The sequence below is a fragment of the Ovis canadensis genome, chromosome 7 (assembly GCF_042477335.2).
Source record: "Ovis canadensis isolate MfBH-ARS-UI-01 breed Bighorn chromosome 7, ARS-UI_OviCan_v2, whole genome shotgun sequence".
NCBI lineage: Eukaryota > Metazoa > Chordata > Mammalia > Artiodactyla > Bovidae > Ovis > Ovis canadensis.
The window spans coordinates 91,090,089-91,117,717 of record NC_091251.1 but is presented as its reverse complement, the minus strand read 5'-3'; the positions used below and the strand labels follow the sequence as shown (position 1 = coordinate 91,117,717).

The following is a 27,629-nucleotide window of genomic DNA, read 5'->3' as shown; positions in this document are numbered from 1 at the left end:
ATCTTGGAAGGGAGGCCGCAAGCCCTGCCTGTGGGTGGGAGGGGACTTGTTACTGTCAGGCTCTGTCTTTCTCCTTATGTCCCATGTGGATATGTGCACATGTCACAGCCTGTGGTTTGAGGATGGAGAGAAAAGTGGGACTTTTAATTCTTCTAAGTCCCCAAACCAGAAAATGGGATCCCTGCCTCCCCGGTGTGAGGCTGTACTGGGGGCAGGGCCAGTAGCTTTGAGGTCCCAGGTCTGTTTTGACCTCCAGGTCTGTGAGCAAGGATATGTGTGTTGGTGTGAATGGAGGTGTGTGTGTGTGTGTGTGTGTTTGTGTATGTGGGGGTGTGTCTGTGTATGTGTGTATACGTGTGAGTGGGTATGTGTATTTGTATGTCTGTATGTGTATATATGTGTGTGTAAAACAAGTGTATGTGAGTGCGTGTATATATGTGTATGTGTGTATGTGTTTGTATGTCTGTGTGTGTGTGTGTGTGTGTGTACATGTGTGTGGTGTGTGTCTGGCTCTGAGGAACCCCTCTGTTGTTTTTGGCCACTGCCTTGACTTCGGCAGGGGAGTGGCTCCCTTTCAAACACCACAGACATGCTCCAGATAATGTCTAATGGCACTTTCCAGTAGAGTTCCCGATATTCGGAGAGGCCTTTCTTTCCAGGAACCCAGAGTGCTTTTCCAGACTTGGCCCTGGGAGCTGGGAGCTGGAGGAGGCGGAGCAGGGGAAGCGGGGGTGGGGGTGGGGGCCCAGACCCCTGGTTTCCTGCCCTTCATCCTGGATGCTGTGCTAGCTGGGGCTCTTTGGAGGTATCTTTCATGCATGAAGTCCTGAGGACTCACTTTAGAAATCTGGATAATTTTCCAAACTCTACCCACCTATCTTTTCTGTTTTTTGGTAAGTTAAGCAGTGGTAAACTTAGAGATTCATTGTATATAATCAGCTTTCAGCTTTTTCAAAATTAAAGAATTCCACATTGGGATTTTAATTCCTTGGGCCTGTCTGGATAACTGGCCCCCCACCCCCGCCCCCGCCACCGCCTTTCCCTCTTAATGGTCTGCCTGGTGCAGGCAGCAAGACCATATTGGGGCCCAGGGGTGTCCAATTAGGGCACCTGCTCCCAGTCCCTTTCCATGGAAGCTGCTGGCTCAGGACAGGGCCAGCTTAGGTCCACCTTATGGCTCAGGGAGTGTGTTTGGAGTTACGGAGCTGAGCACCCACCCCCTCCCCTGAGCAGGAGCCAAGCCCGGGCTATGCTGTGGACCAGGCACGTCTCTGAGTGTTTCACAGATATTAATTCATTTAATCCTCAGAACACCCGTGTGAAATGATTTGGCTGGGAGAGTAAGGAAATTTAGACCTGCAAAAGCTCAGGCAGTTATAGCTGTTATTTCTATATTTTCTGCTCTGAAGCTAGTTTGCAAAGAAGATGAACATTGCAGACTGGAGACCCTGGCGTTCTTCTCCCCAGTCCCGTTCCTGTCCCCCACTGGAACTGATCACTATCCAGTTTGGTGGTTTTCATTTGTAAGAATCCATTTATACAGTTCCTACCTGTCTGGTTGTGTGCATGACAGATGGTGTCACACCTAGCCTATCACCGTGCACACTACTCTTTTTGTGCTTCCCTGTCCCACACCCAACTTGGCAGGAGCTCTGACCCCCATTCCATGGATGAGATGGCTGAGGCCTGGAGGGGCTGGAGGACTTGGGGGATGTTTACAGGTGGCAGGTGGGGCCAGAAGCTGGGCTTCCTGTCTCTGCGGGTGGCTCTTTGTGTTCACCTGCTGTTCCCGCCACATCAGAGTTCAAAGACTCACTGGTATTTGGTGAGGGAGGGCAGGGGCAGAGAGTCTGTTTTTCATTTTCTTCCCTCCCACGTGTGTTTTTGACACCTGGTTCTCATCCCCTGGGGCATGTGCTCCTTTGCCTGCTGCCCTCTTCTAGTGAGGTTCTTAGGGACTCACACTACTTTGCCATTTTTTTCTCTTCCCGGGAGGGAGCCCTTCTGCTTTTATTGTTCCTTGATGAAGTAAATATGCAATGACAGAAAAGCTACTGTGAATTAAGGCATGCTTCTAAATGAATTTGTATTGTATGTCTCACAGTGGCTTCTTGCAGCATTTGGAAGTTAGCTGTTCTTTGCACATAGTTTTGGAAGAGGCGGGAGGTGGGAAGCCGTGGCTGGCTGAGTCCATCTTGGCTGGGTCCCAGGGGCAGCCAGTGGGATTCCAGTTATGTCTGTCTGTGCACGCTTGGTTTCCTGGCTCTGGCCCTTTCTCCCTTCTGCCCTGGCTCTGGGCCACTCAGCCCCTTGCCTTGCTCACTTAGTGCCTGGGTAGAAGATGGGTTGGAGAGAGCTGGAGAGGACAGACATGTTGGCAGCCTCTTGCAGCCTTCACCGTACTTGCTTAGGGCGCTGTTGTGAGACTCTCAGCTCTGAGGACATTTGGAAGGTTCTCAGGGGATGTCACTCATCTATGACTGACTGGGGACTCCTTGGATGAGTGAAGGTGAGTCTGTAGGGTCTCCTGGGGCTTCCTAGTAAGGGGTCCGTTGCCTGGGGCTCCTGAAGCCTGCGGCATTGGCATCTGGGCACTCAGGCCACCTCATCCCAGAGCCTTGAAGCCTAGAAGGATAGGAGTGGTTTAACAGTGGTTCTCACTTGGATGTGCATCAGAGTCACCTGGAGGACTTGTTACAACACTGGTGGCGGAGGCTTATCCTCAGTGTTGGTCATTCACTGGGTCTGGGGTGGGGCCTGAGAAATTGCATTTTTAGCAAGTGAGATGACACTTTATAGTGACTTGCAGAGGGGGGTAGATGTAGGCAGGGGCGAGGAACTGGGGCTACTTTTGCAGTCTGCTATGGAGATCTTGAACCAGACTGTGACTTTGCTGGTAATTTCTGCCTAGTACATTGTGTCTCTCCCCCAGAATAAAGACCATGTTCTTTCTCTCTTTGGGAGGTCCAAGCTTGGGGAGGGAGGTGTGCTCTTGCACCCCAAGAAAAGGTGACTCCTCAGGGGGCTCCAGTGGGCATGTGGTAGTCGGTCACCAAATGTTGGACGGACAGTGACAGTGGATGCCTTTCAAGGGGGTGTGGGAGCCACAGTCCAGCAGGAGATGTCTGCTGATGAGAAGGTACTGGGGATGATGACCCTTCGAGTCATCAAGGGTCACTCCAGTGATGGGGCTGAATCTGGGGCACAGAGCAGGGCCTGGGGAGGCTCCTGGGATTCAGAAGGGTGCCCTGGGGTCAGGAGGAGGCCAGAGGCTGGGGAAGCTGGCCTGTAGCTCGGGATGGGCTCTGAGCCTGCCACGCCGCCTGGCACCCTTCCCTGCGTGTCCTGTTGCGGGCTGGTGGGAGCCAGCGCAGGCCTCCAGCTCCCTATTAGGTAGTCCAGCTGCGTTTCTTCCTCTCTTGGCCAGCGGCCCACTTCACATTCCTCTCCCGAGGTGCTGGCCCAGCTGACACGTCTCTCCGCTCCCTGCCCTGTTGCATTTGGCTGAGGCCTCTACTTCAGAAATTCTTAGGGAGTTTCTGGTCCTCTTGTGAGGGTTTGGGACCTCAAAGGAAGTAAGCTTGGCCCTCGGTTTTCCTTCTCTTTCCAGTCTCAGGGCCGAGGGTTCTCTCAAGTATTGGACTTGGGTGGCCTGCTCTGCTATCTTTAGGCTCAGCCTCCTAGGAGTGTGGAACCAGACAGAACCTGGGGCTCTACATCTCATTAGGATGTGGGGTCCAGTAGGACCTTGGTCTGCCTGCCTTCTCCCTTTCAGCTGGGACCTTGGAGGGGTGTCATTTAGGAGAAGAATCGGTATGGAGACACTGCTCCTTTTTTTGCATTGTTAGGCCAGAGGGCTGCTTCGGTAGACCCTGTCCTCTTTCATCGGAGCAGAGAGAACAGTTGGTTGTGCGTTAGGTTCCGGGGCTGTGGGAGACCCGAGGTCTCCTCTTAGAGCTTCCTGTGGCCACTGTGTGACGCTGGACAAGTCACAGCGGATTGTTACCTATAAAATGAGTTGTGTTAGTCACTCAGTTGTGTCTGACTCTTTGCAGCCCCATGAATTGTAGCCTGCGAGGCTCCTCTGTCCATGGAATTTTCCAGGCAAAATAGGAGTGGGTTGCCATTTCCTTCTCCAGGGGATCTTCCCAACCCAGGGATCATAGAATGAGGGGACCGGGTTCTAAGGTGACAGTGGGGCTCTGTTGCAAATGTCCTGCTTGGATTATGGCATTTAGAGTCTGGGGCAATGCCAGCATGCTGTGTTCTTGTCCTCTTTGTCGGGACGGGTTACTCTGCAGTCTAACACTTCTTGAGGTGACCTTGAGGTCGATCCCTGGGCTTGCAGTCTGGCCCTGAAATAACCTGCTAAAACACTGTCTCATATCTGTAGGAGTCTTCTGTGTCCTCACCCTTCAGGAATTTGTTCCCACCTTCTAGGGAGGGTATGGGTGGGGCCAGGTGAATGAACTTCCCTTAGGGACCTGCAGTGCTCTGTATCTTGGGCCCTGCATGGACTGTCTTGCTCTGGAAATGTCTGCTTGGGGTGTGGAAGAGTGGGAAGCCCAGGTGCCTGGGGAGGGGAGAGTGGAGAGCCTTGTTTGGGGTGGTGATGGGTTCCTCAGCTTTGCCTCAGGATGCTCCAGGTGTGGTCGAGGGGTGGGAATGCTAGGGGTGGCTCTGGAGGGGTGGGAGGGCATCTCTGCCCTCTGCAAGGTGGACCACTCATAATCAGCCCTTTGTATAGGCTTGGCTGACCCACGGCCTGGTGGGAGGGAGGTGGCCTGCCCGTGGGTTCTGTGGGTAGAAGAAACTCCTGCCGGAGCCAGGGAACAAGGGTTTCAGCCTGGAATCTGCCCAAGGCACTGGTGTCAATGGGCAGCCTTGTTTTTCACTTTGCTTACTCCCAGAACCCAGCTCTATCCTTTGCCTTGGAGCAGTCTGAAGAAATCAAATCACAGAAGGCCCGACCAGAAGGGAACCCGCACTGTCCCCTGACCTTCCGCACATCAGATAGAGAGACTGAGGTCCATGGTGGTGATCTGTCTTGTCCAAGGACACACTGCTTTGAGTTCATTCCTTGTGGGGCTGGTTTAAGTAAAGAATTTATTCAGGGGACATAGAAATCAACTCCTGAAGTCATCCTTGCCGGTGGGCTCCAGAACACCTGCTGACAGATAGACGGGCTGAGCCTCTGTGCTCTGCAGGCAGGTGGGGCTGCTGGGGATCTGTGTGGGTGGTCACGTTCAGGTGAATTTCACACATGCTGACAGCTGTGCTTCTGGGTGGAGGTGGTGATGGACAGACAGGTGGGCCCTTTGCATGGCTGCCCTTAGCTCAGATGTTCCTGGCACTGGCTTCTGATTTTGCAGTTGAGGAGGGAGCCAGAAATGAGTCAGAGGGACCAGTGCTGGTGATGCTAGTGGTCCTGATATTAGCACCTAGCGCTAAATCGTCATAACCACCCCGTAAAATCTAGGTGCTAATACATTTTCATCTCCACTTTATAGAAGCACTTGAGCATTATTGAGATTAAATAATTTGCCCAGGCCATAGACAGAGAGGGGCTTGGCGGCCTACAGTTCATGAGGTCGCAAAGAAGCAGACATGACTGAGCACGCAGCAGGCACACCCAAGTTCTTGAGTGGCATTCTGGCCTGTGAAGCCAGAGTTGCCCAGCCACAGCCTGCACTCCTAACCACCACTTTGACCGTCTCCTCTCCTCTCTGCCAGGGCATGCTGCTTGATGGCAAGTCCGCCTGATTGGAGAAGGGAAACCCCTCGCTAGAAAAGGAGCTGGGTCTCCACCCTCCCTAGGCCCCAAATACCTCTCTCCTGACACACACATTCCTGCGCATTCCTGAGGAGCCAGGAAGTGACTGTCTCTCTGGTCCCTGCAGGTCCCAGTGCTGAGGCGGCAGTGGAGGTGGGGCGGCTCAGTCCAGATGGAGGCTTTTTATGAACCCCTCCACGCTTCTCTTTGCCCCCCTCTTTCCTTCTCCTCGTCTGTTGTCTCTCCCTCCTGCCCCGCAGTAGCACCCCAGGCACTGGCCACGCCTGAGGATGGCCTTGGGAGGTAGGCTTCGCCAGAGGGATGGCTTTCTTTGCCTTCCTCGGGGTGCAAGGTTGCCTTTGCAGGCTGCCCTGGTGCAGGGCTGTGTCAGGGTTGGGCTGCTCCTGTGTCTGTAGGGGGCTCCAGGCTCCCACCCTCTGGAACAGCCACGGTCGTGTTTCCCTGTGTTTGTTGCAGCTACTGTGTTGGCTGTTACACATCCTGAATCTTATTTCATCCTAACAACAAGGTAGGAAGTAACCCTGCAAAGTCGGAGACTGCACTGAGGCTAGTTTATGGCAGATAAGAGGTTAATGCCCAGGTCTGTGGACCCAAGTGCCCATGTCCACTGAAGCCCAGCATGAGCAGAGAGTGGCAGCCGAACAGAACCCTTGTCAGACAACAATAACAATAAAACGCTTCCCAGCCAGGCTAGAGTATCCTGGGTCCGGGTGGGCTGTGTGTCTCCCTCATGAAGGCGCCTTGCTGGTCTCCTCTGAGAAAAGAGGCCAGATGGAAAGCGTTTACAGGCTCATGGGCACCTCTTACTCATGAGGCTGTGGCCGAGGCATTGCTCAGAAAAACTCAGGCAGGAGAACACGTGATACACAGGCAGCCAGAAGCCAGTCGGAGCCTGTCCCTCGCATCTGGCCTGGTTCTGTGATTCCTTCTTTTCAGAGAGTTTCAGTGCCCATTGTCACTGGAACTTGTTAATAGGGGCTGTGGGAGCCTGGTGAATAATAATAATAATGGTGTGATAATACTGTGAGAGCTGTATGCATTAACTCTTCTAATGCTGTGCCTCACACTGTCCTTAGCTTTTTACTTGTAAGCACTGGAACAAGGACTTCCCATGTACTAACCCATATATTCCTCACAACAACTTTGTGAGGTGGGCACTAATACCCCCATTATATAGATGGGAAAACTGAGGCCCAGCGGGGTTTAGTTGTTCATCCGAGGTCCTACAGTTAGGAAGGGGCAGAGCTGGGACTTGAATCCAAGGATTTCCAGTCAGTAAGACCATACATGATTCCCTTGAGGTCAGGGACCTCCCCATGGCTTTTATTTCTATCCCTTGGCCTAGCACCTGATACCAGGTGGACTCAAGGAAGAGTCGTAATGATAGAATGAGGGTGTTGGCACCTTGCCCTTTGCCTTTAAGTTGCAGGGATCCCAGCATGGCTGGCATGACTTTCTGTTGAGGAGTGAGACCCTGAGGCCTACCCTTGGTCTCCTGAAGCCGCTTTCTTAATGAGGGGAGCCCCTTGTATGGGGAAGACTTCAAATGCAGATGGAATTGGCAGGGCTGGGAAGATAAGCCCAGGAGACACAGGGCCCAGAAAGCCCCTCATTAGGTACTTGTTCTTGTGGAGAAGTCTCCCCTGCGTTCATGTTAAAAGTGCCATTAGGCTTTTAACTGCCAGGGAGGGATAGCAAATAATTTAGAATTTAATAAAGTTATCAATTCATAGGGGCAGGGGTTGTTTCTTATTTCTCTCTTTATCCATGTTTCCTGGCATGTGGTGGGCACTGAAGGAATGTTAGTTGCATGAATGAATGAATTAAAATAGAATCTTCATATGGAAAATTCAAGTACAGGAATAGAGAAGAGTATAGTGAGTCCCCGTGTACCCATTACCCAGCTTCAGCAATTAGCAGTGGAACCTGCTGGTCATATGCAGCCACCTGGGACACGTTACAGTGAGATTTGCACGCTAGGATGAACTGCTAAGAACTTCTCGAGAGGAAAAGGACACATGGAGATGAGATGCTGCTGTAGGACTAATAACTCGCTCTCATGTCACTGCTGTGCCAGGCATGCTGCAGGTGCTTATTTGAAGGTTTGACCTGACTGCACTGGGCCATGTGGCATTGGGCTCCAGCCCCAGAGTGCGAAGAAAGTTCCTGAGGATGAGTTCAGCAGGTCCATGAGATGTTCAGACACATACACTGCGGCTAAAGGCAGCGCAGCCAGCAATAGCTCATCCACTCAATTCGTATTTATTACGAGGTCTGTCTTTTTTTAAACGGCATGCAAATACTTTTAAAGTACAGAATAGTAAAACAGATACCCAGGTGCTTGCCACCTGGATTTAAGAGATGTTAAGCACTTGCTCTTTTCAGATCACGGCCAGATGATGCAGAATGTGTGTCTCTGAAGAGGCCAGTTGAGTGAGAGACCTAGCATTTCCCTGTCATGTTCAAGGATGTCACAGCCTCTACAGCGAAGGGCGCGCAAGGAAGGCCCCAGGCTGCCTTTGAGGAAACCAGTGAGACCTCCCGCAGGAGGTGATGCTGTGAGCTAAAATTTAAATCTAGACTATATAAGAGTGAGTCAGGCGAGGGGGGTGGTGGCCGAGAGTGGGGGAGGTGGACCAGGCAGAGTGTGACCAAAAACATGAGACAGTGAGTGTCAAGTTCTGGGAAGGGAAGGGCGGGGAATGAGTGTGAGGTGGGGCGGGGAGCAGCTAGAGGTGAAGAGGCCTGGGGGTGGGTGACGGTGAGCCCAGAAGGTCTGTGGGGGCAGTAGCGGGCTCCGGGCCTGTCTGAACTGGACAATGTATGCTGCGAGGGTTAGACACCAATGTAAGCTCCAGCGGAGGTTTGGGAACAGGGCAGGGGAGGTGGGGGAACCGCGTCAGAGGAGTATTTGAAGGAAGCTGGCTGTTTAGAGCAGTCACCAGGCTGGAAGAGGCTGTGCTGGACTTGACGTGTTGAGTGGGCCCCAGGGCTTGGAGGAGCAGGACTTGGGGGAAGTTGAGTGGAAATGGAGTCCAGCTCAGAATTTGTAGTAGTCATACCTTCCAAAGAAGGAATGGACTGTTAGGTTGGGAGTTACCTGGTCTTAAATGTGTTTGGGTCTACTGAAATGGAAATGGGGGAATTCCCTGGTGGTCCAGCGATTAGGACTTCGTGCTTTTGCTGTTGAGGGCCGGGGTTCAGTCCCTGGTTGGGGAACAAATCCCACAAGCCATGTGGCATGGCCAAAAAGCAATACAAAACAAAAACCTTCTCGTTGAGGCATTGAGCTAACCCTAAAAGAAATGAGAGGGGAAGGACATGGAGGAAGGAGGGCACTGGCCTTTCAGGGTCTTTTCTTCCTCTGTGTTCTAAGAATATAAGCAGGGAGAGAGTTGGTTAAGTGACCCGTGGGCACAGGCGAGTGGTGCTCCAAGGAAGGCGGCTGTGGAGGAGGTGCTGGCCTGTTGCCATGGGAACCATCTCTGCTGTGGGTTTCCAGTTCCAAGGATGCCCTGGAAGGAATGAGCTCACTCCACCTGCAAGGTGATGAGTCAGCCTGCTCCGAAGTCCTGCTTGCCATCCAGGGCTGAGCAGGACCCTGCTTTTGCCCCTCATGGACCGCTGATACTTCTCTGCCTGAACTGGGCTGTTCTCATTAGATGGAGGCAGAAGAGGCAGCCACATGCTATTCTGGTAGCCTTCGGGATCCTGACTTCAGCAGAGGCAAGGAGAAAGCCTCTATTCCACTTGGCCAAACCATGGTACTCAGCAGGGCTGAACTGTCATATCTGCAGGCCACTCACCTCACATTGACAGGGCACCAGCTACACCTGGGACCTTGTAGTCCCGGCATGTAGGCTAGACAGATGCTGTGTGCTGAGGGCTTTGGGGAAGTTCAGGCTGTTTGTGGATGTCTGTTGGTCAGGTGTAGGGGTGGTTCCCGAGGGTGGATGAGGAAACCTGGATTTGATTGCACACTGGAAGGATTAGGGGTCACTAGTTTGCCGATCGAGTCCTAGATATATTTTTGGAGGTCTGGGCTTGTGACTCAGGGCCCTTGCCTCCCTACCGCCCATGTGTGCAATTCGTCGTTCTTATGGGGGAGTGTGCAGAACTTGTCCGCTGACTGCCAGGTGAGGACTAGCATCGGAGCACAAGGCATCTTCCGCAAGACCCTACTAAATGCAGACCATCGCCTACTGGGTTCCAGTCCCTCAGAATCCAGATGGGGGCTGGAGCCTGTTCCTCCCTCCTTGGAAGGGAGCAGCCTGGGGATAACATTGAAAAGGCCAGGGGAGCTTGGCTTTTCTAGTTTCTCACTTGCCTACTTGCTTCACCTCCATGGACCTCTGTTTCCATCTGAGAAGGTAAATGACTTTGGGGGAGTGGTGAATGACCACTTGAACCCTTTCACCTAAACACATCTGCTTAAATTTTGAGAAACCATTTTTGTTTTTATCCTCATGCTTGTGTTATTTTGATAACGGTAGTCGCAGTGGATCTACAATTTAGTTTACTTTTATATTTCCCCACTTGGCATTTTTATCAAAGATACTTTTTTTTTTATACATAGCCACACAGCCTTTATCTTCCTTCCCTGGAGCAAGTGAGATCCAAGTATACAGACTGTTTCATGAATACATATTTTTTGTACTTTCCTGCCTCTTTTTCCAAAAAGCATTTGAGGAAAGCATGAACCCAGTGCTCTGTGACATCCTAGAGGGATAGGGATGGAGTGGGAGATGGGAGGGCGGTTCAAGAGGGAGTGGATATATGTATGCCTGTGGCTGATTCTTAAAGATGTATGGCAGAAACCAGCGCAATATTGTAAAGTAATTATCCTCCAATTAAAAAACAACTTAATGCAAGTGTAGTGCAGGGAACTCTACTCTGTACTCTGTAATGACCTATATGGGAAAAGAATCTAAGAAAGAGTGGATATATGTACAAGTATAACTGATTCACTTTGTTGTCTACCTGAAATTAACACAACATTTAAAATCAACCATACTCAAAAATAAAAAAAGAAGATCCAGAGCTTTGTCACGGTGGCGGTAGGCGGGTGAGGTGATTGAGAAAATAATGTTAAAAGAACTTAGTTTTTGTAAGTCAGCACTGACCCTAGTTTTGACCTTCCCAGTAGCTAAAACAAAAGAAGAAATGGGAATTATCATCGACTTCCTAATAAAGGGAAGTGCGCTGGTTCGTGGGAAAGAGACACCTTGTCTCTTAGCGTGAGCACCGAGCACCAAGGGCTTGTCCATTTTAGGAGAGAATGTGCTGGACGATGCCATCAGTGTTAGTTTCATGGAGCTCACAGGGACCTTTTTGTTTATTGGCTCTTAAATCAACCTGCGGTAGAGTCAGAAGCACGACGTTAAATCACACTGGTGTGAAGGCACTTCTGTGGGGAGCTGCGGAATGAAAGCTGGTTCCACTGTTTCTAGAACTGCAGCCTGAGCGAGGCCCCGGTCCTTGGAGACGCTCATCAGCGTTTCCTGGAAACTCCCTTGCACTTGTCTGACAGGGGCTAGAGGGCGGTCAGTGTGGACTCCTGGGCCGTGTTCAGAGGTTTTCAGAGGCTTTTCTGAGAAGAGAACTTGTGCTTGTAAGTGCTGGGTTGTCTGAGGCCGAAACTGCTATTTCATTAGGAAAACAAAGAGTTTGGCTCACACCACCTCTTTAGAAGGAGAGCCATTGAGGCCAAAGCTGTCTTCTGGAAGCACTTGGTGGTCTGTTCAACAAGGTGCTCCTGGCCCCTGGCTCTTGGCTGCAGAGCGGGGATGAGGTTGTCTAGTCAGGCCTGGGCCTGGACCTTGTCTGGCTGCCCGACTGTTCCGCCAGGTGACAGACTGCTCCTCTTAATTCTCCCATCCCTGGGCATTTTCATAGTGTCCAGCTTTGAGCTCTCATAGATAATTCCTCTATAAATACTCCTTTCACTGTGGACCTTTTCCTGCATTTTAGGATAATATCTAGGAGCTGAGTAAATTGGTCAAAAGAGATGATCATTTCTATAAGTGCTTTTACATACTAATCAGTTGCCTTTAAAAGGCAGACTAATGAAAAATAAAATGGTGCTCGCTTTGGCAGCACATATACTAAAATTAGAACGATACAGAGTAGATGAGCGTGATCCCTGTGCAAGGGTGACGTGCAGATTTGTGACGCAGTCTGTATTTCTGTGCTGTGACAAACTAGAGGGGTGGGATGGGGCGGGAGGTGGGAGAGAGGTTCAAGAAGGAGGAGACATAGGTATACCTATGGCTGATTCATGCTGATGTTTGGCGGAAACCAACACGATATTGAAAAGCAATTATCCTTCAGTTAAAAATATATAAAATTTAAAAAAATAATAAGAGAAATAGAAAGGGCAGGCTAGCTTAATGTGCCATCCATAATATACAGCTATTTTTTGTTGAAGTACAGTTCAGGTGTACAACAAAGTGGTTTCGTACTTTTATAGGTTATACTCAACCTATTTTTTTAAACTAATTGAGATGAAAAGTAGTATTTACTGCAGCAAATTTAAAAACTACAGCAAAATACAAAGAAGTAAGTAAGGATCACCTAGAATTCCCTCATCCGAGAGCGTGGAAATGGGTGGTTTGATGGGCTGCTGAGGTGAATCTGTTGCCTCTTATCAGGTAAGAGTTTGATCTGCGACAGTCCCCCCTTAATGGCCATCCTTAGGGGACCCCTACCTGGCAGAGGTGGGGTGCCTGGTTTTTGTTGGACCCAAAGTATCTTCTCAGGCATTGGCCTGTCTGGCTGTAGACTTAACATTTCTAAGGTTCTCAAGGCCTCGCTAACATTTTTATCTAGTGCTAGATACATAAGAAGGTGACTGGGAAACTCTCAGGATTTAAACATTTGAGAGGAACATGTGAAATACTATTGCCTATTGGCAACTTAGCAGTAGCTGCCCCTTGGCAGGTGAGACCTAAGGGCCAGGGGTATGGCTGCTGAGTGCCGGGGGGACAAGCGATCAAGAAGTGGAATCTGTGTCTCGAAGATTCTGCCCGGTCCTGGCTCCTGACCGCATTCCCCAAGTTCCTGTGAGGCTCATCAGAAGAGCCAGGGTGTTTGGTGAAATTGAAGGGAAGTAGGCCAAGTCGTAAATGAGAACCTGTGCCTGCCGTCTCCATGCGGGTTCTCACTTCCCTGTTCGCTTCTCTAAACCAAGTATCCTGTGGTCCAGGTGACCCTCTCCTCTACAGCTCGTCTTTAGGAGGGGGCCTCCCGGCGGCAGGAGAGACTGCTTCCTGATCTGGACTGGCCCTTGTTGACCTCTTGGCCAGGGTGCCGGGGCTGGGCTGAGGGTGGCCGACACCTCCAACCCACAGTGAGACGTCTGTGACCCGAGCAATTGTGTGTCCGCTCTGAATACTGTGGTGAGAGGAAGAAGAAGGTCTGTCCATGGAATGACTTAACCTCAAATAGGGTTGGAGGCCTCAGTCCCCAGGAACTCCAAGAACTAACACTTTCTTATGCGAAGTTGCTTCAGTCGTGTCTGACTCTATTCAGTGTCTTAGGTGGCTTCAGATGCCAAAATGGGTGAATATTTTGGCATACTGGGAGCACTTGGTACTGTGCCCACAGTAGGACTCACCTGGATGGTTGTGTTATTTTCGGTATGGAGGAGGTGGTGCACAGAAGCTTCCTTTTTCCTGCAACTTTGGCCTTGCCTTTGAGTTGGGTGGAATTTGGGCAGGACCGTAGCTGCCCTTCTTGTGGAATGACTTAATCTGGCTTCTTAGAGCTGCCCATCTGTGGAATTGTCAGGCCCTTGCGGAGGTGCACTTAGGGGAGGCTTGATGTTCCTAGCGCTGTTTTTCCTATGGTCAGCTCCTCTGACACAGTTGGGGAGAGTTTTCCGATGTCTGGGGGCTGTGGATGATCAGAACTTTGGAACCATGGGATCCACCACAGAGAATCTTGGTGTTGGGACGTTTCCTTGGGGAGGCCCTGAAGGGGGACACTGCCAGAATGTCTCAGCTGCTGTTCTAGTTGTTTGGGTAAAGAGCTCCTGCTGGAGCCTTGTAAAGCTCTAGCTTGTGGCCACGTGGAGAGGCTGGGATTGATTTATTCTGTCTGGTTGGTTAGACACTCTACCCTCTTCTTCTCCCCACCCAGAAAACCACAGTGAACTGTCAAGGCTGGTCCAGTTACAATTCATGGTAATTGGGAGGGAGAGAGGGACTCCTGAGGAGACCATGGCTTGTGCTTTGCTCTGTGAAGAGAGAGGATCTATGCTGTGAGGAGTGGAGGCAGGTAGCAATTAAGGGCCTCCTGCTGCTGCTGCTGCTGCTGCTGCTGCTAAGTTGCTTCAGTCGTGTCCGACTCTGCAACCCCAGAGACGGCAGCCCACCAGGCTCCCCCGTCCCTGGGATTCTCCAGGCCAAGAACACTGGAGTGGGTTGCCATTTCCTTCTCCAGTGCCTGAAAGTGAAAGGTGAAAGTGAAGTCGCTTAGTCGTGTCCGACTCCTGGCGACCCTATGGACTGCTGTCTACCAGGCTCCTCTGTCCATGGGATTTTCCAGGCAAGAGTACTGGAGTGGGGTGCCATTGCCTTCTCCGAAGGGCCTCCTACTTACACCGTATTAAATGATCATTTACTACTCCAGGTGGCCATGACTTCCCTGTAGAATTCTGGTTCCTGCAGGCACGTCCACCCTCTACCTCTCCATCCAAGTGGAGAGTTTCACACCAAGGTTGTATTCCAAAGGGTGGTCTGTGGATCACCTAGCATTCATATAAAAATTGTAGCTTCCCAGGCCTTGCCTAGACCTGCTGAACCAAGTACTCTAGGCTCAGAGCTGTGGAATCTGCATTTCTAGCAAGCTTCTCCCTCAAGTTTTAGACAAAGCTAGAGACCTCTGTGAAGGATGACCTGGGAATGTTGTTGCTTCAGGCTGAATGATAGGTGTTCAGCTAAACAAGCGCAACTCTTTCACTTCCCCTGGGACATATTGGTGATGCTTTGTCTCATCACAGACTGCAAATTCACTAGCTGCCCACCCCCCTGCTCCCACCACCAAATGTGAGTCAGGCATCTCTTCCCCAAGCCCAGAGGGGAAGTATTTATAGGGAACAGGGAAGAAAACCTCTGGTTTCCTCTTGTGACGGTTTTTGGCTTTGGAGCAGGTGGGCCGGTGGGCTATCTGCAAGGCTGCGTGAAAAGTGTTGCGGTGATCATGGTGGATGGAAGCTGCTTTTCTCCATCCTGGACTTGCAGAGGGGGTGTCTGTACCAGACAGGCGGCCCACCCTGTCCTGGCCACTAAGCACAAACATCTGTGTCCTGCAGTGACCTGCCAGCCCTGTTGTTTGGTTTCCTGTGGAGGGAGGGCTTTTCAGCGTTGTGTATCCTGCTCTGCTCGCCTCCCCTCCCCGTCCACCTTAGTGACCTCTGGCCCTCAACTCTCAGTTGAGCCAGATTCTAACTGTAGGCTGTTGTCTGGGTTCTAGCTTTCCTCCAGACAGCGTGACAGGAGGGGTTTGGGTTGGCCCTAGACCGGGTAAACGCCTCCTCATTGTTGTGGCCCTGGATCATTTCAGCCTGGGGGGCTGCCAGCAGCAGTGTGCTTGCTGGCCCAGACTCAAACTGTCCCCTCGAGGTAGGGGCCCCTGCTGCAGGAAGCTCGAAGGCCTACAGGGCTCAGCTTAACAGGCAATTCCCTAATGACTCCACACCCTTAGGGGCTCATCTTGGAGGCTGTAGGTCAAGAAACCCTCTGGCAGCCTTCTGCCTAGCAGAGGGGCTAAGAGTTTTGCAGGGGAGATGTGGCACTGTAGGGGTCACAGTGTCGAAGGGGATCAGGGACCTCAGAAATGGGGGGCCTGAGTCTGTAGGGAAAGCTTTAGGGGAGCTACAAGGTCTACTGATGTCAGAGTGGACTGGGGTTACAAGAAGGACGGGTATAGAGGAGGTGGGACTTAGAGGTAGGATTTAAGAAAAAGGATGTCCAGAGCACTGAACCTGTAGGCCCAGAGAAGATGAACTCTTCCAGTCAGAACAACTCAACTTTAAAAAGGTAAGAAGAGAATCCGATCAGGGAAAGCTTCTAGTCCAGTGTGTGGCTGCGGTCTTTTCTAAAGGATTGGTGCAGCCTGTGGGTTAGTATCTGGGGCTTGTTTATATAGCAGAACTATGGAAATGTTCTTACCCTTGGGCCGGGTAATTCCACCCCCAGGATTGTGTCCTGAGGAAAGTGTCCAACTAAAACAAAGAAAGGCTTCAGAATAGTCTCTGTGTTGTCCATAGGAGCAGAAGGGAAGGCTCCTGTGTCTCACACACGTCAGGGGAGGAATTTAACAAACCGTCCTGACACATGATTGCGGTGGAACATTTTTTCAGCCTTTAAGTGACATTTAGGATGATCACACAGGAATAAAATGCTCAACAGGATGTTGAAAGCAGGAGAACTTCATTTAGTATGTACATTGTAATCGGTTGCAACTGTAAAAATCTGTGTAAACAGGAAGATAGCATACAAAAGTGAAAATGACTGTGTTGAAGTTGTAGGATTAAATACGTAAAAAAAAAATAGTACTCATTTTTTTTTTTTGCATGTCAGAGAATTGCTGTCTGCAGCAACATCCCTCTCCAAATGTTTTTCTGCCATCACCTGCCCTTTTTCTTGAGGAATAGCAGCTCAGTGAGATTTAACTGTCTGTTCTGAGCACTTTGCTGCGTGCTGTGCACTGTTGGGTCCCATGAAGCACATGGAGTGGGTAAGACACAGCCCCCTGAACTTGAGAACAGGGTGTGTGTCTGCTTGTTGGGGAGACTAGATGTGCTGAGCAAGCTGATTAGTGCTGATTGCTGGGGCGTGGTCCTAGCATGGCCGGGGGCTATGGGGAGGAGAGGAGGCAGGTAGATGGATGGTCTGGGCCTTCGGCCAGAATTGGACATACACATAGGACCAGAGGATGAGATGGTTGGATGGCATCACTGATTCAACGGACGTGAACTTGCAAACTTCGGGAGATGGTGAAGGACAGCCTGGAGCCTGGCGTGCTCCAATCCATGCATGCGGTCGCAGAGTTGGACACTACTGAGCAACTGAGAAACAACAACAGATAGGACCAGGAGAACTTTCATGACCAGGGAGTCGCCTGCCTGGCCGCTGGGAAGCCCGCAAAGCCCAGTAAGAGTCCAGTTCTCCTAAGATGGGTTTTATCCGAGTCATCACTGCTTTGAATGAGATCAGAGTTAAATAAATGCCTGCGATTCACTCCATTTTCTCGAGACTGGAAACTGAAGTCCAGGAAATGAACTCTTCCAGGAATCTCCAGCGTGCCCCCTGGGACCAGGCTGCTGCTCAGGCCTGCTCCCTATGGGATGGCTGTGCTCGTCTGCCAGCCCCGCCCGTGCCCTCCCCTGGGGCAAATCCCCGCCTGTGAGGCTGCACTTTGGTCCCTGTTGGGCTGGTGGAGGGGGGCAGGATGTCAGCGTTCCTTCCCCAGTGATCAGTCCCTGGCCTGTAGGGCTGCTGGGCACTCCTGGGAGGCCGCCCATCCACACTTTCCATTTGGGGACCTTGACATTTAGTTTAAGAGGGGATGTGATTGAGAGTGTGTGAGGGTGAGAACCGGAGGTGCTGGCTCTTTAAGGCTTGGCCTTCAAGTGAATTTTGGCAGAGGGGACACTGAACGTTTAATTTTAGGGCCAGGAGGGGGTGGGGGAAAGTCCCTGCTGCATCTGGTTTGTGTTAAGTCCTTCCCTTCAGAAAAGGGCTGTGTTTATGGTTCAAATCCGGCAGAGATGGGGCAAGCGGGGCTCCACTTCTCTGTGCTAAACAGTGGGGCACAGGGAATGCACAGAGCTTCCTTCTGGTCCTCTGACCTCATCCCAAGATAAAAGGTTCCAACTCTGAGACAACTTGGATATCCATTTTATCCCTGAGGTTGAAGCAGGCATTTGCCTCCAGCAGCTGGGCTTTGCACGCCGAGCCGCGGAGCGCTGGAAGTTGGCTGGCTGTCAGTTCGGCTTGTCTGGATCTGAGGGTCCCGCAGGGGTCAGCAGTGCTGCTGGTTCCTGCAGCCATCCCGGCTGTGATCCCAGGTTTGAGGGCTTGTGTCCTGGAGGCCCAGGCTGTCAGAGCTGGAAGGTCCTGCACAGATTCTCATTCTTGACAGATGAGGAAACTGAGGCCCAGAGGGCCAAAGAAGCTTGTCCAAGGTCACAAGCAAATCAGCAGCAGACTCAGGATTTGAACCAGACTTTCCTGATTCTCAAGTTTGGTTTGGTACTCTCTTGGGGGTGCATCGGGCTTCCCCTTTTGCCTGCTGTTTGTGTGACTCTTCCAGGTTCTGCTTCCTCTAAAGGCTGGCCTTGGGGATAGGGGTTGTGATGGCAAGTCTTGAAACTTGGTGGCAACTTTCACGAGGCTGTGAGCACCTCCAAGGCTGGCTGACTCACTGCCGTTTTCCAGTACTGCCTCGGTCCCTGGCACAGGGTAAGAGCTCAGAAAAAAATGAAATGAATGGATGAGTGCGTGGCTTGGCCTGAGGGTGGAGGTGTTGGTGTCCCATTTAGAAGCATTGAGCCTCTGCTCTGAAGCTGCCCTGTTCCAAGGCTGAGTCTTGTCTTCCCAGCCCTTTCTTGGTTCTGGCCCATCACCCAGCTTCCAGGGAAGTCTAGGGTTTCAGAGCTAAAAGGAGCAAAGGGTCCATCCCCTTCGAGTTACAGATAAGGAAACTGAGGCCAGGCCAGTTGTCTGGGGTCTGCAGGTCCCAGATGGATCAGTGGGAACACAGGACTGAAGGCAGAGCCTGGTGTGTTATGGAGGGAGCTGAGGGTTCTCTGTACCTCCCCCATCCCGTGTCTTCCTCAGTTGGGCAGATGAGCCATGTCCTCTGCCTCCCTCTTCAGTCTAGCTTCCTCCCCACTGTGGAGGAGGATGGTGGGGTGGTTTCACCAGTGCCATCTCGGGAGAGGTTAGGGCATGCAGAGATGGGCCAAGTCATTCCCTTGTCATCCTCGGGCCAGAGCCCCGGGAGGGGCCCTCCTACCCTTCCATCACCTCTGGCTTGCGGGGTGGGTGTTTCCTCCTGCTGATTTCATGGGGGCAGAGGAGGGCCAGGGGACACATGCGGTACACCTGGCCAGCACCCACAGCCTGACTTACTGCTTTTGGAGGGGTATTTCTCATGGTCCGCTGCAGGCCAGGCTGGTGGTGGTAGCCAGAGCAGGAGTCAGGCGACATCTTTGTGCCGTTCTAAGAACCGGGAGTTCTTCAATCCCATCGTGGGTTGCAATTTGAAATCTATTTGCCTTATAAGTCTAAATGTCTTTGTTGGTTTTATTATGGAAGTATGACATGCTCATGGTAAAAACAAAACAAAACAATAAACAATTCCCCACAGGTAACATGGTTATTTTTGTATGCCACACACAGTATTTCATATTTAATTTATATATATGTGTATATATATATTTACTTAATTGTAAATATGCATAACTTAAATTTACCATTTGGACCATTTTTAAAGTGGGCATTTCAGCGGCAACAGGTACATTTGCAATGTCGTGCTGCCATCCCCACCGTCTCATAAACCTGAAACTCTGCACCCATGGAACAGCAGCTCCCCTTACGTCCTCCCCCGGCCCCTGGCCACCACCATTCGTTCTTCTCTGTGAACTTGCCTGCCTTAGGAACCTCGTTAAAGTGGAATCCAGCAGCATTTGTCCTTTCATGTCTGGCTTTTTTCACTCCACATAGTGTCCTTAATGTCCATCCCCGCTGTGGTGTATCAGCATTTCCTTCCTCTTAAAGGCTGGCTGATATTCCATCGCATGTGCACGCCACATTTTGTTTACCTGTGCATTTGTTGATGGATATTTGGGTCATTCCACCTTTTGACTGTTGTGAATAATGCTGCTAGGAACGTGGGTGTGCAAATACCTGTTCAGGTCCTTGCTTTCAGTTCTTTTCTGTCTATACCCAGAAATGGAATTGCAATATTTTATGTATTGACAGTTAACTGTTTGCAGCTCTCAGGCACTTTGAGCCTCTATGGCAGGGGTGTTAGTTCAGCACAGCGCCCTGGGCCCTACCCCGCATCCCCTTGCTCTTCCCCCAGGGCCGGGTCCCTGGCTGGCTGGGCCTGCCGTGGTAGCGGCAGCCGAGGTGGGTGGGCAGGCCAGCTGGGTCTCCTTGGTGTTCCGTGTCCAAGGCTGGCCACAGCACAGCTCTGGGGAGACCTGGAGCTGCTAGTGCGAAGCTCCGGATCTCCTGATCGAGGAGGGCCTTTGGTGGCCAGATCCCCATCCCTCTTCTCTGTAAATCTGGTGAAGCGGGGTGCAGTCTGCTGGGCACCCTGGAGTGGAACAGGGACCCCAGAGCCAACTGGCTCCATTTTCCCCACTGGCTCCCCCCCCGGTTCTTCCTGCCCCAGGCTGTTTCTCTCCTAGGAGGTTACTGTGTGATCCCTTGTCTTCCAGGGAGTTCCAGAGACTAATGGCACACTTCCTAAATTCCTGTGGAGAAAAGGTCTATTTCTTGCTAACAGAGCGAGCTCTCCCCTCTGGCTTGCTGCTCTACTTGCGGTCCACCACTGTGTCGAGTCGGGCCCCCAGACATGCTCACCCTGCAGAGTGAACTGGGTTCTGCTTGCTGTCTGGAGTGGGCCTCCACCACGTGCCGTGTACTGGGCCCTGGCCAGGATCTGCGTTATCATTTTCTGATGCTCAGTCCGTGTGTCACTGGTGGGGCGTGTAGTTACCTATCGGCTTGGCCACGGCTCCCGGAGCTGGGCTGTCTCTGTTGTTGTGGCAGTCACTGGTCTAGGACCCTGTACTTAGAGATATTCAGTGAGAGGAAAGAGAAAGTAAAAAGAGTTTGGGATCTGGTTGGGAAATGCCTGGTTTGGGGTTTGGGGGCTGCTTTTTGCAAGCTGGGTTAATTTATCTTCCAGAGTCTCAATTTTTCTATCTCTAAAACAGGGATCAAAATCTCCCTCTTAAAACTTGTTGTAAAGAGTGAATGTGATGATCAGGACAAAGTGCTTAGTGAGTGTCACTAAATGTCGTGTCATTATTGTGCCCTCTAAGTGGGGGAAAAGTCCCCCGCTGCCGGGTCTGGGTGAGGAGCCTGGGGGAAGGCGAGGTTTTAGGAGGGCCATGATGCTTTCCTTTGCTTCTCAGTTGTCTGGTCCCTGGAGAGGCTGGGAGAGGAGCAAGAAGCTGTGTGATGCCGTCTGGCTGGGTGGCGGCAGTTTCCTCTGCAGGAGGAAATTACTTCCTCTCCAGGGAGTCCAGAGTTGTGTGAAGCTCACCATGCAGCTGGTTGCTGCTTGCTGAGTGGTGATTGTGTGTTGGGGGAAAGGAGTCATCCAGGGTACCTTGGGCTTCATTCCAGATGTTACGTTTTCTGATCATGGCACCCTATCCTGTTAGACCTTCTGGGAGCCGTTCTCTCCAGCACCAGGAGGTCTGGCTCAGAAGTGCCCCTGCCCTAGGCTGACTGGCCCCTGTCCCGACTGTTACTAACATGGGTCCTATCTACCTTTGTGGACTTCCAGGGTGGCGCTAGTGGTAAAGAACCCACCTGCCAATGCAGGCATTGTAAGAGATGCAGGTTGGATCCCTGGGTCGGGAAGATCCCCTGGAGGAGGGCATGGCAGTCCACTCCAGTATTCTTACCTGGAGAATCCCATGGACACAGGAGCCTGGCAGGCTCTGTTCCATGGGGCCACAAAGAGTTGGACATGACTGAAGCCACCTACCTTTGTAGGTTGCAGGCTCTAGGATCCTGTCTCCCTCACATGTGGGCATAGGAGGCAGAAGCCTCTGTCTCCATGCAGTAGAGTGCACCTTTCTCCTGCAGGATAGGATGCTTGGGACCACTTGTGCACAGGTCATGTCCAGGCTCTGGGGAGGGAACAGGAGAGCGAGTCCAGCTTGGGGCTGCTGGCTCCTTTCTGCCCCTCCCTGCAGGAGAGTCCATCCTGCAGAGATTTCTGGGTACTGAGAACAGCCTTTGGAGCTGCCAGTTCTGGGCTGGAGGGAAGCTTTGCTGTTTTACTAGCCATAACCTCCAACAGGTCCTCCTTCTGAGCCTCGGTTTCCTCATCTGTAGAAAGAAGGTGATCCCTCTTGCAGGATCACTGCCAGGACTAAACGAGATGATGGCATCCTGCAGCTAGTGGGCTCCCTAAGCAGGGATGTTATTTTGTAAGTGTGCCTGGAGCCAAGGAGCACTTACACAAACTCTTCTTTCCCTTCTCTGCCCAGAAGGCAAGGTGATAAAGACTCCCAGTGTGTTTTCAGAGCCCAGAGTTGCCCCAACATGTCTGATTCTAGGATTTACCTCGAGTACTTGTTACTTGTTAAAACACCGATTCTTACCCCAGAATTCCTGATCCAGAATGGCAGTTGTTGGGGTGGGGTCTGTATTTTCATCATATTGTATGATTCGGCCAACTTGGGAAACCTCACCTCCCTCAGATTGCTTTCCCAAGGGCTGTATCCCTTGTTCTTCACAAGAGCCCTCTGGGGCAGGTCTGAGGCAGTATGGCCCCATGTAAGGTGAGGGGGGCTTTACAGGTGAGATGGTGGGTGGAGTGGAAGGGTCAGAGGTGGTGGTGGTCTGAACAGATGGCTGGTTCCCTGGTAGTGGAACCAGAATCAGAACTCAGATCTCCCGGTGCTGTGTGTCCATTGTGCCTGCAAACATTCCAGTAAAGCATGGAAAAGGTGGGGGATGGAGAAAAATGGGGGAACTGGAAGGAGGTGAGTAGCAAGGCCGCAGTGGTGGCAGAGGGAGACCCATGACGCCCTTCTGACCTCCTTGCGGGAAGCCTGCAGAGGCCAGCATGGGAACAGGTGGCAGGCACACTAGGGCACTTCCCCAGGTGTGCCTTCTGAAAACACCGGCCCAGGTGAGCTTTGTCCCAGGGCCGCTGGGAGTCAGCAGGTGTGAGGAGTTTGGGGGTGGCTGGGGCCAGGTGGGCAGGGCCTAAATAAGAGACACACACACACACCCTGGATCAAGTTGTTGTTCAGTTGCTCAGTCGTGTCTGACTCTTGCGACCCCATGGACTGTAGCCCGCCAGGCTCCCCTGTCCCATGGCATTTTCCTGCCAGAATACTGGAGTGGGTTGCCATTTCCTTCTCCAGGAGCTCTTCTGGGCCTAGGGATCAAACCTGTGTCTCCTGCATTCTTTACTGCTGAGCCACCAGGGGGGTCCCTGGATTTAGGGGCCCATTTTAGCCTCTTATCTTCCATAAATTTTTGTGTAGGCACTGAAGTTCAGTTTGCAAATATATATTTATTTACATGAGTCTTTGATTAACATTTGTCATCCTTCTTAGACCAAATTCTCCTTGATTAGGGGCTGTGTCTTTACTTGGCCCAAAGTGGGACCTTCCCAGGGCCATTGGCAGAGTCCTGGGCAGGTAGGGCTACTTCTCTCCCTCTCCCCCTTTTTATGATTAGGTCTGGAAAGCCTTCTAGAAGCACAGGCAGGGCTGGCTCCCCTGCTCAGATGGAGAAGTCAGAGTGTGCGGGAGAGGAGAATGGACTTGGCCAAGGGCAGCTGGCCATGGCAGATGCGGGGGCCCACGGCCTCCCTTCGTCCTTATTCCCGAGGTTGGCCTGGTGTCCATGAAAGAGAAACTGATTTGGGTCCTCTGTGTATCAGGTCCCCTTCCAGTTTCCCCCGAGAGGCTCCTAATGATGATTTCGGATTGATTTTTCTCCTTGTGTTGGTGGAGAGGTTTGGGGAAGAGGGGGTGGCGGGAGGCATTGGAATTGCTCTTTTAAGGTGTTCCAGGGTGAGATGGGCCACGCTGACTGCACAGGAGGGTTACCTCTACCTGGACGGGGAGGGGGGGTGGTTCAGGAGCTACCTCTGCCTGGACCCACCGCTAAGGGTGATCCGATTGGGCTGCAGTGAGGTGGGCTGTGGGCAGTGAGAGAGGAGGAGCCCTGCCTGGGCTGGTGCATGTGACCTGCTGCTGGCCCCGCAGGAGGAGCAGGAGGGAGGAGGGCCACGCTGAGCGAGCCTGGGTTAGAAGCATGAGCTCTGCACTCCTCCGACTGGCTGTTCGATGTGACCTTTTGAGCATCTCTGTCTCAGTTTTCTCCTCTGTAGAATGGGATGAATGACAGCACCAGCCTCATAGGGTGTCAGTATTGAGGGCTGGCAGAGCACTTGGGGCCGTGGGGCGGTGGGCTGCGGAGGGCAGCCTGCTCTCTGAAGTCCTCTGTGCTGACTTCAGGTTAGATTGTCAGGCTGCGGACGGTGGGCCTTCTGTAACCGTGGTGAGTGCTGTGGATGTCTGGCACCTTCTCCCATTCTGCCTTCCTCTGTTGGGTTGGATCCAAAACCCTGGTGTGACCTCTGAGCCCTCCCTCCCTCCCTCCCTCCCTCTCTCCCTGAGTATCTCTCACACCCACCCACTTCTCTGTCCCTGCCACCACCACCTTGGTCTAAGTCACCTTTGCCTCTTGCTGGGACCTCTCTTGCCACGGTCTCCTGACTGGTCTCTCCTGCCATTCTGGTCCTCCTCTGATCTGTTCTTCGCACTGTGATTAGGAGTCTCTTTCTAAAATGTAAGTGTAAGTATGTATAAACGAGCACCTGATTCCTGCACACCCACCTTACCCTACCCTTCAACCCTCAGCTGAAATCAAATAAAACCTCTCCCTTGTTCTCAGGAGACACCATCCGGTGTCCCGGGGAGCTCCATGCTCCTGCGGTCTGCCGGCTCCTAGCTCCCTGCCCCTCTCTTCCTGCTTCAGCCCGAGTGTCCATTTCCCAGTGGCTTCAGCAGCCTTCGTCCCTTCCCCCGGGGCCTCTGATATTTTCTTTCCCCTGCTTGGGTGATACCACCGTCCTGGCCACCCCTGACCCCACATGTGCACTGGGTGCCGTGCATCTTGGTTTGCACCTGTTGTCCGGATGTAATTATTAACAGCCCCTCCCTTTGTTTTCAAGTGCCCTGGTTTTGCTGATAAACTTTATGGTCCCCCTCCACATTTGCAGTCTCTTCACCTAATTAAAATTCCTCAGCTCTAAAAATGCACTTACTTCCTCAGAGCAGTGGTCAGAGACACACAGACAAATAGACACACACACACAGACAAATAGACACACACCCACACAGACAAACACACACAGACAAATACACACACACAGACAAATAGACACACACACACACATACACGCTGGACCAGGTTGTTGTTGTTTAGTTGCTCAGTCTTGTCTGACTCTTGAGACCCCATGGACTGTAGCCTACCAGGCTCCCCTGTCCATGGCATTTCCCAGGCCAGAATACTGGAGTGGGTTGCCATTTCCTCCTCCAGGAGATCTTCCCGAACCAGGGATCGAACCCCTGTCTCCTGCATTGCAGGTGGATTCTTTACTGCTGAGCCACTGGGGAGCCCCTGGACTTAGGGGCTCATTTTAGCCTCATATCTTCCATAACTTTTTCTCTATGCATGGAAGCTCAGTTTGCAAATATATATTCATTTATATGAGTCTTTAACATTTGTCATCCTTCTTAGACCAGAGTCGTCTTGATTTAGGGACTATGTCTTTACGTCGTCCATCGTGGGACCCCGATCATGCTCGGTGAGAATGTATTGAGTGAGTGAGTGAATGGGTGGATGAGTGAATGAACCTGGCTCCAGCTAACTGGCAGAGGGAGCCTGGGGCCTGGACGGTTCAGGAGCATCTGCAAGGGCCTGCCTTGAGGGAGGCTGCTGACATTGGGCCAATCCAAGCCTAAACAAGCCGGTTGCCCACACCCTGGCATACACATCCCTTGACTTGGCTGCCCCTATAATTATTCATGGCCTTTCTCAATGGGCTTTGTGTTCAGGAAGCCAAAAGAGACAAGAGTTCAAACCCTTTTCCCACCTCCTCAAAACTGAGACCTAGGAGAAACAGCTGCCCGGCCCATTCTGCCTCTCTAGGGAGCCACAAGATCCAGGACCTTCTCTCGTGGCTGGATGTGAGCGCTGGCGTGATTCTCATCCAGTGTCCTGGGCTGCCCTCCCTGGGACGGGCCCAGGGACTGCCTGGGGGCAGCCGTGTACATGCTCGTGCGGTTCTCGGCAGACCTCTGAGTCTGGTGCTGGCCGAGGCCTCATTGTTCTCCAGCCTGAGCGGAGAACCTGGAAGGGCCTCAGTCCCCCGCAGAATGGAAAAGGCTCAGGCACTGGCATCCTACGGAACCCAGTTCAGATCTCAGCTCTGCCTCTCACTAGCTGTGTGACAGGGAGGGTTGTTGAATGCTGCTGACCCTCGCTTTGCTCCCCTAGCGCAGGGTTGTTGAGTAGGTTTGCTGGGATAGCGCGTGCCTCACCTAGTGGTAATAATAGTCTGCATCTTTGAGCAACTCTGAGGCCTTATCCCCTCTCTCCTCCCCTCCTCGAGGGGCTCCCAGACGTCCGCTTTGCCTCCATTATTCCCTCCTTGAATTTGAGGGCTCAGCGCTGTCCTTTCCTCTGGAGCAAGGTTTGGGGGAGGCTGCCTCTCTCATGCCCTGCACACTTTCTGAGCTGAAGTCTGGAGCGGGGAGACACAGTGGGTGTGGATCTCCCAGCTCCCTGGAGGCTGTGCACACACTCACCCACAGACGGTAGCCCTGGTCCCGCCTCCTCCCAGCAGTCGGTTGAGAGGGCCTGGCCAGATCTGCCTACGGCTGCTCTTTCCACCCTTCCAGAGATGTGGAAGTTTCCACAGACATTTCGGTTCCTCAGTCTCCCCTCCTCGTTCCTGATCCCCCTGCCACCCTGTCCCTTGAGCCGGGCTGGCCCCGCTGAGGTGTTGGCCAGCCACCTGGCCAGCAAGCCTGCTGTGCTGGGCTGCCCACGCGCTGGGTCACAGCTGGGTCTTGGTGGAGACTGGGAGGGTGGAGATGACTTTGGGCTACGTCCGCCTGGGCCTGGGTGGTGTTTTTCACAGCCCCAAAGTTGCCCATGATTTCTTAATAAGGGGGTTTGAGGGTTTCTGTGCTGCTTTATGGAGGGTCTTCCCAGGTGGTACTAGTGGTAAAGAGCTCTCTTGCCAGTGCAAGAGACATAAGAGATGCAAATTTGATCCCTGGGTCCGGAAGATCCCCTGGAGGAGGGCATGGCAACCCTCTCCAGTAATTCTTGCCTGGAGGATCCCGTGGACAGAGGAGCCAGGTGGGCTACAGTCCATGGGGTCGCAAGGAGTCGGACACGACTGAAGTGACTTTGCATGCATGCACGTGCACACTGCTTTATAATGTGCTGTGTCTGTATTTTGGGAGAAGAAATTTTATTTTCCTGGACATTGGATGAAGAGATTGACTTCATTAGGCTCCCCCGACTCATGGCCCACTTGCAGGTCCATCCATGCAAGGCCACTGCATAAAACATATCATGTTTTACCCTAAAATCTCCCTGCGATGGTCATGCCGTTGGTCCCCCACCCCTCCTCTTCCAATACAGATGACAGAATGACACCTGTTCTCCCAAGGACCCCAGCGTTCACTGCGTGAGAATTTCTATGAGAGATTTCTGGGGTGGATTGTTGGGCAGGTGCATGCTGCACCGCATAATGTAGCAATGGCTTGCTCTCCAGCATGGCTGCACAGCCCACCCTTCCAGCCAGGCACGAGGGCTCCCAGATTCCTCAACCGCAGTGGTATTTGGGATAATCACCTCTGTAATTGTTTGCCAGTCTCTTGGGGGTAAAGGGCGAATTATTGTTTTATATGCAACTGAGGAGGAATTCTTAAAGTGCCAAGCCTTCTGTTCCCTTCCTCCATTCAGTGTTCCTGGAACCAGAAACTTCCTCTTCGGTATGGAGTGATTGCACAAAGCTCCGACTCCCCAGGGAGTGG

At 52.1% G+C, this 27,629-nt stretch overlaps 1 protein-coding gene and 1 non-coding gene across 4 annotated transcripts in view; both read left to right on the top strand.

Moving 5' to 3' along the window:
* Positions 1–27,629, top strand: part of ACTN1 (actinin alpha 1) — a 95,683-nt gene that overhangs the window by 11,079 nt on the left and 56,975 nt on the right. The window lies entirely within an intron of this gene.
* On the top strand, positions 11,875–11,981 carry LOC138444444 (U6 spliceosomal RNA). Its single transcript, XR_011258473.1, has one exon. It is a non-coding gene; the product is annotated as a U6 spliceosomal RNA (small nuclear RNA).